At 32.5% G+C, this 16220-nt stretch overlaps 1 pseudogene; it reads right to left on the bottom strand.

Annotated features, from left to right (window-relative positions):
- LOC18031694 overlaps positions 1-15030 on the bottom strand; it is a 58782-nt pseudogene extending 43752 nt beyond the window's left edge.
- Between the last annotated feature and the right edge of the window lie 1190 nt (positions 15031-16220).

The following is a 16220-nucleotide window of genomic DNA, read 5'->3' as shown; positions in this document are numbered from 1 at the left end:
AATTTTGAAATTAGGTGATTAAATTTCTGACCTAAAAAGGCATATTTTCCAACCAACAGATCAAATAATTAAACTCTGACTTGTTATATGTAAAAAGTTCCAGTATATGGTTTTGGCATCGGTTTTTGACTGAAATAATAGTGTGTCAACAAGATGCACAAGTATTGCAAACTTTACTTTCATGTAATTATGGCAAAAGAAATCTTTTGGTAATGATTCTATTGGTTTGGCTCATGAGATTTCAAAAATTTCAGGGGACACTTCCTGCAGCCACATGAAATGTACAAACTTACCAAAGTCCCCAATGAGTTAAAAAGTAATAATTTAAAAAAAAAACATAAGAGAGTGTGAGGCTGTCAGCAACAAACTAGCTCAGGAATGTCATCATATATGGCAGTACGAAACAGCTGAACTCTCTTTAACTTGTTATCTGTCATGAGAAGCAACAAACAGGTATCATAAATCCTTGAATTGTCATTCACCAATAATCTATTCCATATCTATGTGTGCAACATATGCTTATTGAGGAAAAGGCGCAATGAAAAAATGATTTTTCATCTAATCACCTTTAGTAATCCTCCAATCCCAAGCGCTAGATCAAGCTTTAAAGAGCCTGTAGGTATTACAAGCCCACGCCTTGAGCTCACTACTAGAAAAATGAGTTTTACTGACACTAATTTAGCGTCAGTAATTACTTTTATTGACACTTGTTAATTGTGTCAGTGTTGCTCAAGCCAGAACACATTGACACTAATTTTTGGTGTCAGTAATTTTTGTGTCAGTAATTTGTTTCACTATAGTATCACTAAAATAATGACACGATGATGTTGGTATTTAATGATACTATTTACACGTCAGTGATTTATGTGACTATAGTATCAATAATAAGCTAGCTCGATAATATAAAAAATTATTAATGTCAATTTAAATATTTAGTGTCAGTATTTAACAATGTTATGCAGGATTGGTTAATAAATTTTTTTTATTCTAATTATATTTTTCCTGAATGTTTTACAACCAAAAGAAAGCTCAAAATATATTAAATATATAAAATGTCACAATATAATTCACATAATAAACATCCCAAATACATCACTCAAATTCACATGATTCAACTACACCACTATCTGGAAAAGAAAAATATAAGTACTAAATTAATTTTTCAACAACCACAAAGTACGAATTTAGTTTCCACCAAAAAGAAGCACAAGAACATCACTCAACATCCATCTGCAGCTTCATTTTTTTCCCACCTACAACAACATAAAATAAATTAGTATGGAAATAGATTATCGAAAACAAATTGATTGTGAGTAGTTAAACAGAGCAATTGAAGGACGTTTCAACAACTAATAAAACAATAAGAAATAAGATTACAATAATACTGAAAGTTATAGAAATAAAGAACCTTAGCTTAAGTTGTCTGAAGAAACCATGTTGGATAACCTGCTACAAGTCAGAGAAAACAAAACATCTAAGTCAATCTAATTAAAAACTTCCTATTTTTTATAATCAAACAACAGAAATCTGCAATCAAAACATCCATTTGCCCACTCAAACTTTCAGCCTTAGCATAAACTTCTTTCACTTTAATCTCATAAAACTTGTCAAATTTATGAAACTCTCATCAAGCCTTCTAAAAAACTACCGCTCTCATTCCCCTCCTTCCTCAACAATCCTCAAAAGTATTTCCATTGCAAAATAGCCCAAAAAAATTATAGGAGTTGTTTTGACTTTAGAATAGCAACAAAACAGCCCCGGAAAATCTGTAGGGGCTGTTGTGCAGTGAAAACAGCCACTAGAAATTTACAAGGGCTGTCTTGTTGCTGTTCTATAGTAGAAACAGCCCCTGCAAATTAACACTTTCAAATGAATTAGAAAAGAAAATAATGTTACCTATGATAGGCATCATTGTTGAAGTCATAGCAGATAGCCTGCAAATTAACAATAATAACAGCATTTACATCAGTTTATGAAACTGCTTTTATTGGTTTTTTTTTTACAAGGATATGTATATAAATAATAGTGCATTTAAACTTACATATATAATGCATCTTAGACTAGCCATTAATGTGGTATAGTTTTTGTAAAGTACCCTATTTACCTCAGAAACTTCACTTTCCTCTATGCCAAGATTTTGAATTATCTATTATACACAAAGTAAATTTGTAGAAACTAGTTATACATTTGTTAAACAAATAAACAACTTAAATGACAAAAGTTTACTAACTAAATAGAAATGCACCAAGGTCATTATAAATTGGCACTACTTACTGAAATGATCAACAACATTGACACTAACACCTCATACATAAATTCAGATTTTAAGCGTATAAAGAGAGTTCAAATGAATGATTGCTTATACATTTTATAACAGATTTTACAACAATAAAGTAGATAAATTGCAACTCTACTAGAGGTATGTTTCTAGTATAAGGAATCAAGCATAAGTAAAGGAGCAAGGTAGTATCTTATCATCCGCATAATCTGTTAACATAAATATGTTAATAATATTGATTTTGATGATAACAAATTTTAAATGTATTTTGACAAAAATATTGGAGCTATTTCTTAATAAACGAAAACTCTTTTAATCATTGCCTTATTTCTTCATAAAAGATGGTTTTTCAAATTAGAAAGAAATTCTCGGCAAAAACTTGTTTAAAATTGCAATTCTAGTTATAAACGGTGAACCGTTTATTTTAAACGGTTAACCGATTATAGGCAGAGAGTAACACATTTCCTAAACCTCTAACCGTTTATGGAAAACCGAAAACACAATAGATAGGAAGGTTACTGGAAATTAACGGTAAACCGTTTGCTTTTAAACGGTTAACCGATTATCACCAGAGAGCAACATATTTGCCTAAGCTCTAGCCGTTTATGCTTAACGGAAAACACCCAAGATGGGAAGGCTATTGGAAATTAACGGTGAATCGTTTATTTTTAAACGGTTAACCGACAACGTCCAGAATTGAAGGTTGTCCTTCTCTGGCATTGATTAACGAAAACTGATAAGGCTAAATTGTTGTGCAGGTTACTGGAGCCAAACGGCAAACCGTTTATTTTTAAACGGTCAACCGATAACACCCAGAGAAGCCACTTTATGCAAATCCTTAACCGCTAAATGAAAACAGATTAACTGATGTTCATTGTGCAGGTTACTGGAGACAAACGGCTAACCGTTTATTTCAAACGGTTAACCGATAATATCCAGAAACGTTACTTCATGCAAGTCCTTAACCGTTTAGCGTAAACGGATAACCAATGTTCATCTTGCAGGTCTCTGGAAGTTAACGGCGAAAGGGCAATCCTAAACGGCAAACCGTTTATTTGAAATCTGGCCCAACGGTAACTTTGACCAGCCTGAACGGTTAACCGTTAATGGCTAACGGCAAACCATTTTCTGTCCGACAGTTTGTAACGGCTAGATTTTCGGCTCCAAATATAAATAAGCTCATTCAAATTCAAAGAAGGTTGAACAAAACACTATCATTGAGCATATATCCAAGAATACAATCTTCATAAAGCTTTAAACACATTCTCTCTTCATTTATTCACACATTGGGCATTGATTTGTAATCTTAAATATTGAGTGAGAGAAACAATTTGTAATCTTTTACTTTGAGTGATTGTAAGTGTTGGGATACACTTGGGTTAAGAGATTGGGGATAATCTCTTGTTGTAAAGGTCCATTGACACCTTGGAAGTCAAGTGTAAGCATTTGAAGCCTTGGAGGCTTGCTTAGTGGAATCCTCAAGCCCGGAAAGCTTGGAGGCGTGGACGTAGGCGAGGTTGGCCGAACCACGTAAAAATCTCGTGTTTGAATCTCTCTTCCCTTATCTTTTTGTATTGTGATCATCTTAATTGTTATTGCTTTGAATTTGTGTTGGATTTGCATTGAGTTTTAGTTTTAGTTCTAAATAATTTTTAGAATCCCAATTCACCCCCCCTCTTGGGTTGCTTACTTGTATTTCATAATCAACACACCATGACAGAAATCGAATCAAATAAATACTACGAGTGCCGAATGGAAGAAAGAAATTAAAACATTTTCTGTAAAATATTATTATTAATGAATAACATGTCTTAATATAAAGCGAAAAGTTTCCGATGATAATATAAATATCCAAAACTATATAGTCAAATACTCAAAAGGTGAAACCAAAATATCAGAAAAAAATTTATAAAAGCAATAACATAAACCTAAGCAGTAAACACAACAGACCCACCAGCTTTTTTAATTTTCTTCTTGGCTGTTTTGGAAACGCTTCACCACAACGAGTTGGTTCTCAAGCAAAAGGCCCTTACCCAAAACCTTAAAGTAGCCAAACTGAGTCACATCGATCCTGGGAACAATGTCTTTGGAAGCCTTGGCTTTGACCTCCTGAGGTACCATTGGCCAAAGCCTTTTTTTTTTTTTTTGATCCATGACAATGAAAACTGATCTTTTATATATTCAAGCAAATGAAGTGAAACCCCTACTCAAAGATACCATAAAAACTAGATGACAATTTTGAACACTAGTGTCTAAAGCCCAGAGGCCTATGTATTTGATAAAACAACTGACAGAACACTAAACACATAATGTTGAAATTCAAAAGTTAAAAGGGTCAAACAGAGAATTGAAACATAATATGATTCGCCCTTAAGATAAATTCTTGGCCCTCAAATCACATGCAGAAGCAAGCTACAATGAAGAGAGATTCGGAAGAAGCACTGAAAATGCCAAAAGATCGAAGTTGCCCTTCTTGAGAAAACCGACCTTATGATTACTAAGGTGATTCAGGCAAGACAACTACTACACGAACCCTAAAAATGGAGTTGCTTACCTTCTTCAGGGGATGCGGGGCAAATTAAATTATTACAGTATTACTCACAACTCAATTAATTTGAGTATTTGACTAATCTAATTTAGACAAAAAATTAATGAAAAAATTAAAAAGTGGAATCTCAACTCATTGTCTCAGGCGGCCGGCGCGATGGCGACGGCTGAACGCGGCTGCAAAAGCAATAATTTAGACTGGAGGGTGAGATGGTGACCAGAGACGGAGAAAGTGAGAGAGACTAAACGAGCGTGAAAGAGAGGGGTTGTTGCTGCTGTGTGTGCCTTCAGAGAGAGAGTGAAAGCGAGCGAGCTACTGCAGTGTGTGGTACGACCTGCTGGGCTGCCGCCGCCGCCGCCGCCGCATGGGCTGCGTGTGCCGTTGTCATCGTGCGTGCTACTAAGGCCTTAGAGAGGGGCTGCCGCTGGTTAGCGCTTAGGGAGAGTTAGGGATTTAGGCACTTGGAATTTTAGGGATTTGGATTTTAGTTTGTTTGAGAGGGAACAAATTTTGGTGGAGGGAGATCGAAAATTTTGTGTTAAATTATAGCAAAGGGTTGTAGTTAATTATATACGGTTTAACCAAACAAAGAAATATATGCACACAAGTGGTTTGTAGTTTGAAATTAAAATTTTAACTTCGGAGATATTGAGTTCGAGTCCAAGTAAAAACATAATTAGAATTATATTTGTTTTTATAACTGATACTAAAGTATCAGTAATTACTGAGTTTTATGCTACTGACACCTTAGTACCAGTGATTTATGATATATATTTGTTAAATGGAAAAAATGATCCAAATGTATAACATTACTGACACTTTTTACAAAGTGTCAGAAACGAAGTGTCAGTAAAGGTCATTTTTGTAGTAGTGGCTAAAAACCCGCTTGAAAGATATCATAAGTCTCGTTTGGGATTGAGGCGCTGTAACATTGAGCTCCTGTGGAGAAAAGCTGTAATTATAAAATAGAAGTTAAAAATATATAACAAATATAATTTTTAAATAATAATTTTGACAAAATTATTAATAATATAATAGATTTTTCACCACGCAAGTAAAAAATTATATCAATATAGCTTCTAAGTTACAACAACTAATGTTTACCAAACACCTTAGTACTGTACTTTTTAAGCTACAATTGCCTAACTTCAATCACAAACGGACCCATAAACTCTTTACCAAAATCATTGGCAAGCTGTAAGAGTGCCCAGCGAAGAGCATTATCTTTCTCCATTATTTTGGCATCACCATGGAGTTCATCATCGAATTCTGAAACTTCAACTGACAGTACAAAATGAAGTCACTTCTAAAAGTCGGATCATTACTGATCCCAGGCTAAAACAAAAAAATAGCATACAGCTAAGTAACTTCGTGCTCAAGAAAGAAAATTATATTCAATGATTGTCCCGCTTTTGCAAGAACAAACTAACAATTAATGAAGAGCAGAAAATACAACTGCAGTCACAACAGATTCGCTGAAATAGATATAATAAGAGATAACTGTAAGTGAGAAAAAGAAAATATTAAGTGCCAAATATTTTATAAATTCACATGCATGTGTCGTCACAGCTAATGTTTCAAGACTAATACGACTATAAGAGTATAGTTTCTAATCAAAAAATTGGATAACTTCTGGCAATTCCATGCCAATAGCATTTATCTTGTCCCCCAAAAAGAAAAAAAAATGCCAAGCATTTATGAGTCAGAAAACATTACCCACAATAGGGACTATTACAATCGCTCGCTGGCTACTGAAAATCTGAAATCATAATTATATTTAACAATGGATATCCGTTTCAATGATGCGTTCCTCAATCCACAACACCATCCCATGACAAATTTGTATTACCCGAATACAAAGATTCGGATCCAATCCGAATATAAAAATTTGTGTCCTACAACTTGCTTTACCAATCATTACCACGTGGCACAATCATAGCCATTAAATCATGAACGGTTGAGATTTAGTCAAAATTGCCAGTTATCCCATGCACTCATACCTATTGTAAGCTCATTTTATCATCCAATCAGTGCTTGGTCAACACAAAAAGTCAATTTTTTTTTTTTACACAAGCCCAATTTTAAGCCGATCTTAACTCATCTTAAAGTTTTTGGACCTCTGGAATCCAAATTTGACCTCCATTTATATGTTTGGAGCCTCGAATTACATGAAATTAATATTTTACCTAATAAACACACAAAATTATATATATTTAAAACATAATTAATAATTCCTAACATATTGCATAAACACAAATATAAATTATAACATAAGCATAAAATAAAATTATTATTGCTTGATAATTAAACAATTTTTAATATTAATCACAGTCCCCAACCAGCTTATTGCTAGTCTCTAGCAATTAAAGCGTTATATTAAATTAAGATTTACAAAACTTACATGCAAGTTAATAATTATTCATCTATCCTCTGAAGTACCAAATAAATGAACTCTCCCAAATTTATTTACATCTTTGATGTTCACTAATTATCCAGAATATCATCAAACCTTCTTTTGAACAACATTTTCGTTCCAAAATTCATTAGAAATTCTATCTTTAGGTAGTAGATTATTCACACATATTTTAAAATATTACATTTTTAACCCATGTAGCGAGCTTTAGGTCAGTGATTCTCGGACTAATTGGCTTTAGGGCACTGGGTGTTGAAACACCCTTAAGGACTTAATTAGTCGGGTTCTAGATATAGCAAAATTAAAAGCATTCATTTTTTTCTTTTTTTGGTTTCTTTTTTGGTTTTTCTATTTTTTTATATTTTATTTTTACAATATACACTTTCTACTACCTTAGATATTATCCATAATAAATCAAAAGAACTAAATGTTGTAAAATTTTAACTTACAACTCACTAGTATGTGTCATTGTGTGTGTGTGAAGAATGATTCAATAATACTTGTTAAATGAGTAAACAATTAAATGACTTAATAATCAAGTGGAGAGTTCACAAATTTGAGTAATTCCAAGAAAGGAGAACAAAAATAATTTACTATGAATTTCAAAATCAAAATATAATACAACAAGACTATTAGGATGCGTCTCAAAAGTTTTGACTCTTTACATAGTCATCCTAGACAAAAACAAAAATGTTTTTTTTGGTTTTTTTTTATAAAAAAAAAGAAAGAAAAGAGAAAAGAGAAAAACAAACACACATATTTAAAAACATACGTCAACTGTCCCCACCCCCCAACCTAATCTAAAAATTATCTTAACAATTTATAATTTTACAGATATGCTTAAAAAAAAGATAAAAAAATAATAATAAAAGAAGAGGAGGAGAAGATCTCACATGAACTCGATGCAGAAGCTTAAAAGCGTATAACAAAAACAAGAAAAAGTCAATTTTTTTTTAAATAACACTCTAAGATTAAGAAGATGCATTTCTAGAGGTACTGCATTCTTCATATCCAGCTATCTTTGAATTAAATTTGTCCTAAGTTAGTCAACTCTAAGCTAAGAAAATGCGTTTCTAGAAGTACTGCACTCTCAATATCTAGCCATCTTCGACTCAAATTTAGTCCAAAGTCAGTCTTTACAGAAAAATTTTTATAAAAACATCACTAGGACTAAGATATTTCACAATTATCAATTATTCCCTCCCCACAGCCTGAAAGAGACATTGTCCTCAATGTTTTAAAAGGAAAGAGGAAGCGTTTAGAAGACAGCACATGAACACTACACCAGAAAATATTTACATACAGAGAGTTAAATCTAATTTGCACTTATTATTACTGCTACTGCTACTATCATCAGTCGACCAATCCAGTGCAAAAGTCTTAGGATCTGGCCCTAGTGTATAAGCTTGTAAAAGTTCAAGTAACTCATTAGCAGTAGAAGCAGAGATAAAGAGTTTTTTTACAGAGTGTGAAACAAAATGATTCTTTATTGCATGGTTAATAAAAGTTAGCAAGCCATTATGAAAATTATTAACATTTAACAAACCGATGAGTATTTTTATGAATGTTTAAGTGGGCCCAAAATGCAAATGTAATCAGTGCCTCAAAATTTGTAAGATCTCCTGGCAAGAAAATAAAAGCATCAGCATGATTTAACATTTCAAATATTCTTTCTTATATACCTGATACTACTAATTCTTCTCCAATTAGTGGGTCAGACAGGCATACTAGAGGTCTAATTGCTTTTGGGATGATGCCTAGTACTTAGCTTCCTCTAGTAAAAATAACTTTCGAGACAAGTCTTGATAACCCTCGTTCACCTTTTCCATATATTTAAAGATCTTGGTGACAGTAATAATGAGAAACGGTTGTAAATGGTTTGGCATATTTGTCAAATGATGAGTAAAGCTCGTGGCTCAATAATTCAAAAGCAAACGATAAAAAGAAAAAATAGTAATTAGAAAAAGCAAACAGTAAAAGAAAACAAATGTTTATTAAATACAAAATCACACCGCTAAATACAGTAATGCAAATGATAAAATAACAGGAAAATAAAAAGGATATTTACTAGTAGTTGTGATTGTGGCTCACATCTTCCTATGATTTTATGTCCAGTAACGGCTTGAACACCCTCTATAGGTCGAGGATAGGCTTCCCATCCAGTTTTCTTATAAACTAGTAAACAGGGTCTTTTTGAGTCGGATTCCTAAGACTAAATTGTGCACTTTCTTTTTGGAATAGTATCCACAAATTATGAATCTCAAGTTGCACATATCCGCTTCGTTGCTTCTCAAGAGATCGTAAGATATCATTCAACAATTCTTTACTCAGGCCATCTTTAACGAATTTAATTTTATCTTCACCATTCCTAAAGTTTTATAAACCTCCCATTTGCAACCAAGTCTTATACAATTATAACATTTTAAGCCAAGTCGTTTAGCTCTCCTTTTCTTAGCAAACATACTTTTACCAAAACCAGGTACGTAAGAAACAAATGGATCAGAAAACTCACCTGCTAATCAAACATTTGCTTCAATTGACCAACAAATGTCAGAAGGAATGCCATTGATCATTAACAAACGCAGTCGTTCACAAAGAGCTTTGTAAATTTTCCTGAGGGCATTCTGAAGGAGAGAGGGAAAATGCTTATGCAGTTTATGTTGTTTTTTTCCATGTTTGATTTTGGGGTTTCAGTTATTGTGGGAAACTAAAGATACTGACTTAAGAAGGCACGAAGTACCATTATCCACCATTTGTATGGGAAAATAAATCAAAATACACCAAAATAAAGAGAATTAAAACTGCAAAATCAAATCAAATGTGAAATTGAACAAAAACAATAAAAAGAAATCACACAAAGAAAAGAAAAAATGAGAAAGAAAAATGAACTTACATTCGTCCTTTTATTGAGTTAACCTTAAGCTCTAATTGATATTCATATATACTTCTCTCTACTGCTCTGAGTTGTCTTTCTAGATCCTTAACATAGGCCTTTTAAGTGAAATTTCACATGCATAAATCTTTTAAGATGTGTGAATAGAAACTTTCTTATTGAGGTACTCATGATGTATAATGAAATTGATGAGAGAAAGTACAGATGTCAAACAAACACGCTTAAACAAGAAATATAATGCTAAAAAAAATGTACAGTCCATCAATTAAAAGAGAAGGAAAAAAACCAACAATGAAACGGCAAAATAATAGTAAAACAAAAAAATAAATCAGTCATTAATGACTTAATCAAGTATTGTTGGGTCTGAAATATAAGTGTGCAACCCAGGAGGGGGGTGAATTGGAATTTTAAAATTTATCCTAAGAAATCCACACAACAAGCAATCTAATGTCTTAACAATAATTGAAAACAATAAGTTCAATAATAGCACAATAATTAAAGAGTAAGGGAGAAGAGAAACAAACACACGAATTTTTACGTGGTTCGGCAATCCTCGCCTACGTCCACGCCTCCAAGCTCGAGGATTTCACTATCCAAGCCTTTTCAAGGCTTCAACGATTACAATTGACTTCGAGGTGTCAATAAACCTTTACAACAAAAAGATTATCTCCCAATCTCTTCACTCAAGTGTCTCACACACTCAAACTCTTACAAATGAATTGAAGAAATGAAAGTTACAATGAAACTCACTCAATGAGTAGATATTCAAAGATGAAGAACAATGAATGATTCAATAATTTGTGTTTAGCAAGTTGAAGGCTCAAGATATCACGTGTGCTTTTTGTTTTTGCTTGTTGGAGAGAATTGAAAATGAGTTGGATTTGAGTTCTTATAGTTTGAGCTCAAAAACTAGCCGTTATGCATATTTTGGTCGTAACCGGATTACCGGTTATGGACATCCAGAATTCCGCTTAATGATACCGTTACAGCCATAATTTTGAATTTCTGAACATCCGGATTGTCGCTTTGTCACATTCAGATTTCCGCTTATGCTCAGTAGCTTACTGCCCAACAACCGAATTTCCGTTTGTCAGGATCCGGATTTCCGCTTGCTACAGTAACTGCTACAATGAATATTTTCCCAAATTTATAGTTTGACCCCAAAACTTTATAAAACTGTAGTGTGGCCCAAAACGTTATGAAAGTTTGCAAAAAGGTCCAATTTCAGAATTTTAGAATAATGCTTTGTCAATCCCACAACTTTTTGAAATTATGACTTCGCCCAAACTTTGTGAAATTATAGAATGGCCTAAAAACATTTAAATAGTTTCAAATAGGTCCAAATCTGAAATTTAAAAACAAAGATTTTAAAAATACTTTCATTTTAGTCCAAAATACTTTAATTTCATAACATCATTTTCTTATTATAAAAGCACAATTCATAAATCTTTACTTAATAAATACATGTGGTTTGTTATCATCAAAATCAATATTTATAGCCATATAGGCTAACAGGGTCACCCAAATTGATTTCGATGTCTTCTTCACGTGGGTGATGTTCTAAATATGGTTTTAATCTTTGATCATTAACTTTAAACGTGACACAGTTCTTTAGATTCTCAATTTCTATGGCCCCATATGAATATATATTTTTTACAATAAATGGGCCACTCCATTTTGACTTTAACTTCCCTGGAAATAAATGAAGATGAGAATTATAAAGCAATACTTTTTAACTAATCTCAAACGTTTTCCGAAAAATTCTTTTATCATGAAAAACTTTTGTTCTTGCCTTAATAATTCTTAAATTTTTGTATACATCATTCCTTGATTCCTCAAGTTCATTCAATTGTAATTTTCGCACATTACCGGCATCATTTAAATTTGAATCAAAAACTTTAATAGCGCAAAGTGATTTACGTACAAGTTCAACAGGTAAATGACAAGATTTACCATAAACTAACTGATAGAGTGACATTCGTAATGACATTTTAAATACAGTACGGTAGGCCCAAAGTGCATCATTAAGTCTAAGAGACCAATCTTTTCAGTTTGGGTTAACCGTTTTTTTCAAAATTTGTTTTATCTACCTATTTGCTAATTCAACTTGACCATTTGTTCAAGGATGATAAGGGGTAACAACTTTATGTGTAATTCTGTATTTCTTTATTAAAGACGCAAATCACATATTACAAAAATACTTACCTCCATCACTAATAATGGCTTGAGGAATTCCAAATCGACTTAAAATGTTTTCTCTTAAACATTTAGCCACAATTTTGCTATCATTATTTCGACAAGAAATTGCTTCAATCCATTTTGAGACATAATCAACTGCAACTAATATATACACAAATCCAAAAGATGATGGAAATAGACCTAAGAAATCAATTCTCCAACAGTCAAATATTTCAATCTCAAGTATGTGATTTGAAGGCACATGTTTCTTTTAGTAATTGATCCCAATTTTTGACATTTTCCACAAGTTTTACAAAATTCATATGTGCCTTTGAATATGGTAGGCCAACAAAATCCACCCTAAAACATTTTAGTAGTAGTTTTTCTTAAAGAAAAGTGTCCAACACATGCTTCAGAATGACAAAAATTAATGACACTACTTATCTCATTAATAGGAATACATCGCTGAAAAATTTGATCTCGGCAATATTTAAACAAGTAAGGGTCATCCCAATAAAATTTCTTTACTTCAACAAAAAAAAATTTCTTCTCTTGAGCATTCCATTGCAAAGGCATTTTACCTGTAATAAGGAAATTAACAATGTTAGCATACCATGGCATTGAAGTAATAACAAATAAAAATTCATCAGGGAAAGAATCATTGATGGGTGTTATATTAGTGCAGAATTCGAATGTGAGTCTTGATAGATGATCATCAACGATATTTTCAGCACCCTTTTTATCTTTGATGGTAAGGTCAAATTCTTGAAGTAACAAAATCAAACAAAGTAGTCTCAGTTTGGCATCCTATTTACTTATCAAATATCTCACAGCAACATGGTCAGTAAACACAATAGATTTAGAGCCAAGCAAAAATGAACGAAATTTGTTTAATGCAAATACCATAACAAATAATTCTTTTTCAGTTGTAAAATAATATATTTGAGCACTATCCAAAGTCTTACTCGCGTAATAAATCACAAAGGGCTTACCATCGCTTCTTTGTCCTAAAACAGCACCAACAGCAAAATCACTTGCATCACACATTAATTCAAAGGGCAAAGACCAATCAGGAGATTGGTATAGGAATTTGATAAATGTGGTCTTTTCTTGGTTCTCAAGTGCTATAGGAATTTGATAATAACCAGAATATCCATCTAAAAAGCAGTAGTAGGGATATCTAGCTACTCTTTCTAAGATTTAGTCAAGGAATAGTAATGGAAAATGATCTTTTCTAGTGGCTTCATTTAACTTTCTATAATCAATGCACATATGCCAACTAGATGTAATTCGTGTTGGAATTAATTCACCTTTTTCATTTTTAACAATCGTGATTCTAGATTTTTTAGGCACTACTTATGTAGAACTTATCCACTTGCTATAAAAAATAGAGTGGATAATTCACATATCAAGCATTTTAAGGACTTCTGTTTTGACTACCTCTTTCATGTGTGGGTTTAATCTTCTTTGAGGTTATTGACATGTTCTAGCATTTTCTTCCAAATTAATTATGTGTTTGCAATTTAAGGGATTAATGCCTTTAATATCAATTAAAGTCCATCCAATTGCATTTTTATTCCTTTTAAGAACAGTTAGTAACTTACCTTCTTGGTCGCTTGTTAAAGTAGAAGAAATTACAACATGATAAGCTTGTTCTTCTCCAAGAAAAACATACTTCAATCCTTCAGGCAAAGGTTTCAATTCCAAGTTAGGTGTTTCTTGTTGTTCTGTCTTTTCAATAACTCCAAGCTCCTCAAATTTTGGCTCTTCATCATAATTCTGTACAGAATCAAGCAACAAATTTATATTAGAAATATCAAATTCAAGTTACTTATTTGACTCAATTGAATTAACTAAACAAACATTAGAGAGTTCAGAAAAATCCCCTTTTTGAATATTTTCCTCAATACAAGATTTAAGTAATTTATTTTGTTCATCAGTATCATCTTCATTCTTATTTTCTTCATTAAGTTGCCTGAGCATATTGAAAACATTCAGTTACAAAGTCATATTTGCAAAGGATAAATTCATTAAATCATTCTTACAATTAATAAAAGTATTAGCAGTTGCTAAAAATGGTCGACCTAAAATTATAGGAATTGGTTTATAATTATTCACAACAGGTTCAATTTCCAAGACAATAAAATCCACAGGGTATATGAATTTATCAACTTATACTAAAACATCTTCTACTATTCCTTTTGGTACTTTAATTGATCTATCGGCAAGCAAAAGTGTAGTTGAAGTTAATTTTAGCTCACCAAGATTAAGTTGAAGATAAACCGAATATGAAAGCAAATTAACACTAGTACCGAGATCTAGTAAAGCATGTTCAACTCTGCGATCACCAATAATATAAGAAATGGTAGGACAACCAAGATCTTTATATTTCAACTTATTATTAGTAGACATAATTGTACTTACCTGTTCGGCCACGAAAGCACTCTTTCTTACCTTCAATTCCTCTTAACAGTGCACAAGTCCTTTAAAAATTAGGCATATGAAGGTACCTGCTTGATTGCATCTAATAACGGAATATTAACTTTCACTTGCTTAAAGATTTCATAAATTTCAGAAGAGTGGTTTGAGTTTCTTGGTTTATTCAATGCATGCGAAAATGGTTGTTCATGTGGAACACTAGTTAATTCTTCATTAGGTGTAAGTTCATTTAGCCCTTCCTTACCTTTCGAATTTTCATCATTTTCGCAAGGTTCAGGCATAGGTATATCAACAATCTTACTACTACGAAGAGTTATAACTCACTTGACTTGGTCCGTAGGTGGATTTTGTTGAAACTTAGGATTTGGCGGTGGTTGGGCTGGAATTTCCTTTTTCTTGAATTGTGAGTGCAGAAGCAATTTTAGCAAGAGTATCTTTCAAATTAGAAAAAGTTGTGCATTTTGATTGTTAATAACATCTTGCTTTCTGATGAATGAATGCATTGTATCTTCCATATTTTTCCAAGGTAGTGGAACATATAGAGCATAAGGCTGAGCATTTTGAAATTTTTGTGGAGGTAGTGCTTGTGAAGATTGTGCATTATTATTATTGCTTCAACTAAAATTCGGATGATTTCTCCAACCAAGATTATAAGTCTGTGAGCTTGATCATTTAAACATTCTTTAAGTGCAGATAAAGTGGGACAATCTTGAGTGAAATTATCATTCGAACTACAAAGATTACATACAATCTTCAACTTTCCTAACTAGATATGCAAATTTTGCTTGTAAATCATGATCTTCCCTAAGGTTATGGATTCCTCCACTAGATGGAGATGGCTGTTGCTTATTTATCAATTCAAAAGTTCCAACAATATCTCAATGTTGTGCATTTTCAGCTAATTGGTCAAGGTAATCTAGTGCATCTTCATGATTTTTATCCCTAAATTCACCATTACACATCATTTCAACAACCTGTCTACTTTGGGGTATTAAGCCCTCATAGAAATAAGTGACCAATCGCCAAGTTTCAAAACCATGGTGTGGGCATATGTTAAGCAATTCTTTAAACCTATCCCAACATTGGTATAATGTTTCTCTGTTTTTTTTTTTAATAAAAGAAGTGATTTGTCTTTTAAAAGAATTGTTCTATGAGGTGGAAAAAAATTTTCAAAAATTGTTCTTGCATGTTATTCCAAGGTCTTATTGATTTATATCCAAGGTTTTGTAGCCAAGTTTTAGTTTTATTTTTTAATGAAAAAGGAAAAAAGCTTTAATCTAATTATGTTCATGCTACAATTTTTGTCTGTGTATGTATTAAAACTTCCTCAAAATCTCTTAGATGCAAGTATGGATTCTCATATTCTAAACCATGAAATGTTGGTAAAAGTTAAATAATACCTGGTTTGAAGTTGACTCGAGATGCTTCTAGAGGAAATACTATACACGACAGTGCTTCAGCTCTGGTTGGA

Source organism: Citrus clementina, unplaced genomic scaffold (assembly GCF_000493195.1).
Source record: "Citrus clementina cultivar Clemenules unplaced genomic scaffold, Citrus_clementina_v1.0 scaffold_9, whole genome shotgun sequence".
In the NCBI taxonomy this organism is placed as follows: Eukaryota; Viridiplantae; Streptophyta; class Magnoliopsida; order Sapindales; family Rutaceae; genus Citrus; species Citrus x clementina.
This window is presented reverse-complemented; position numbering and strand designations above follow the sequence as displayed.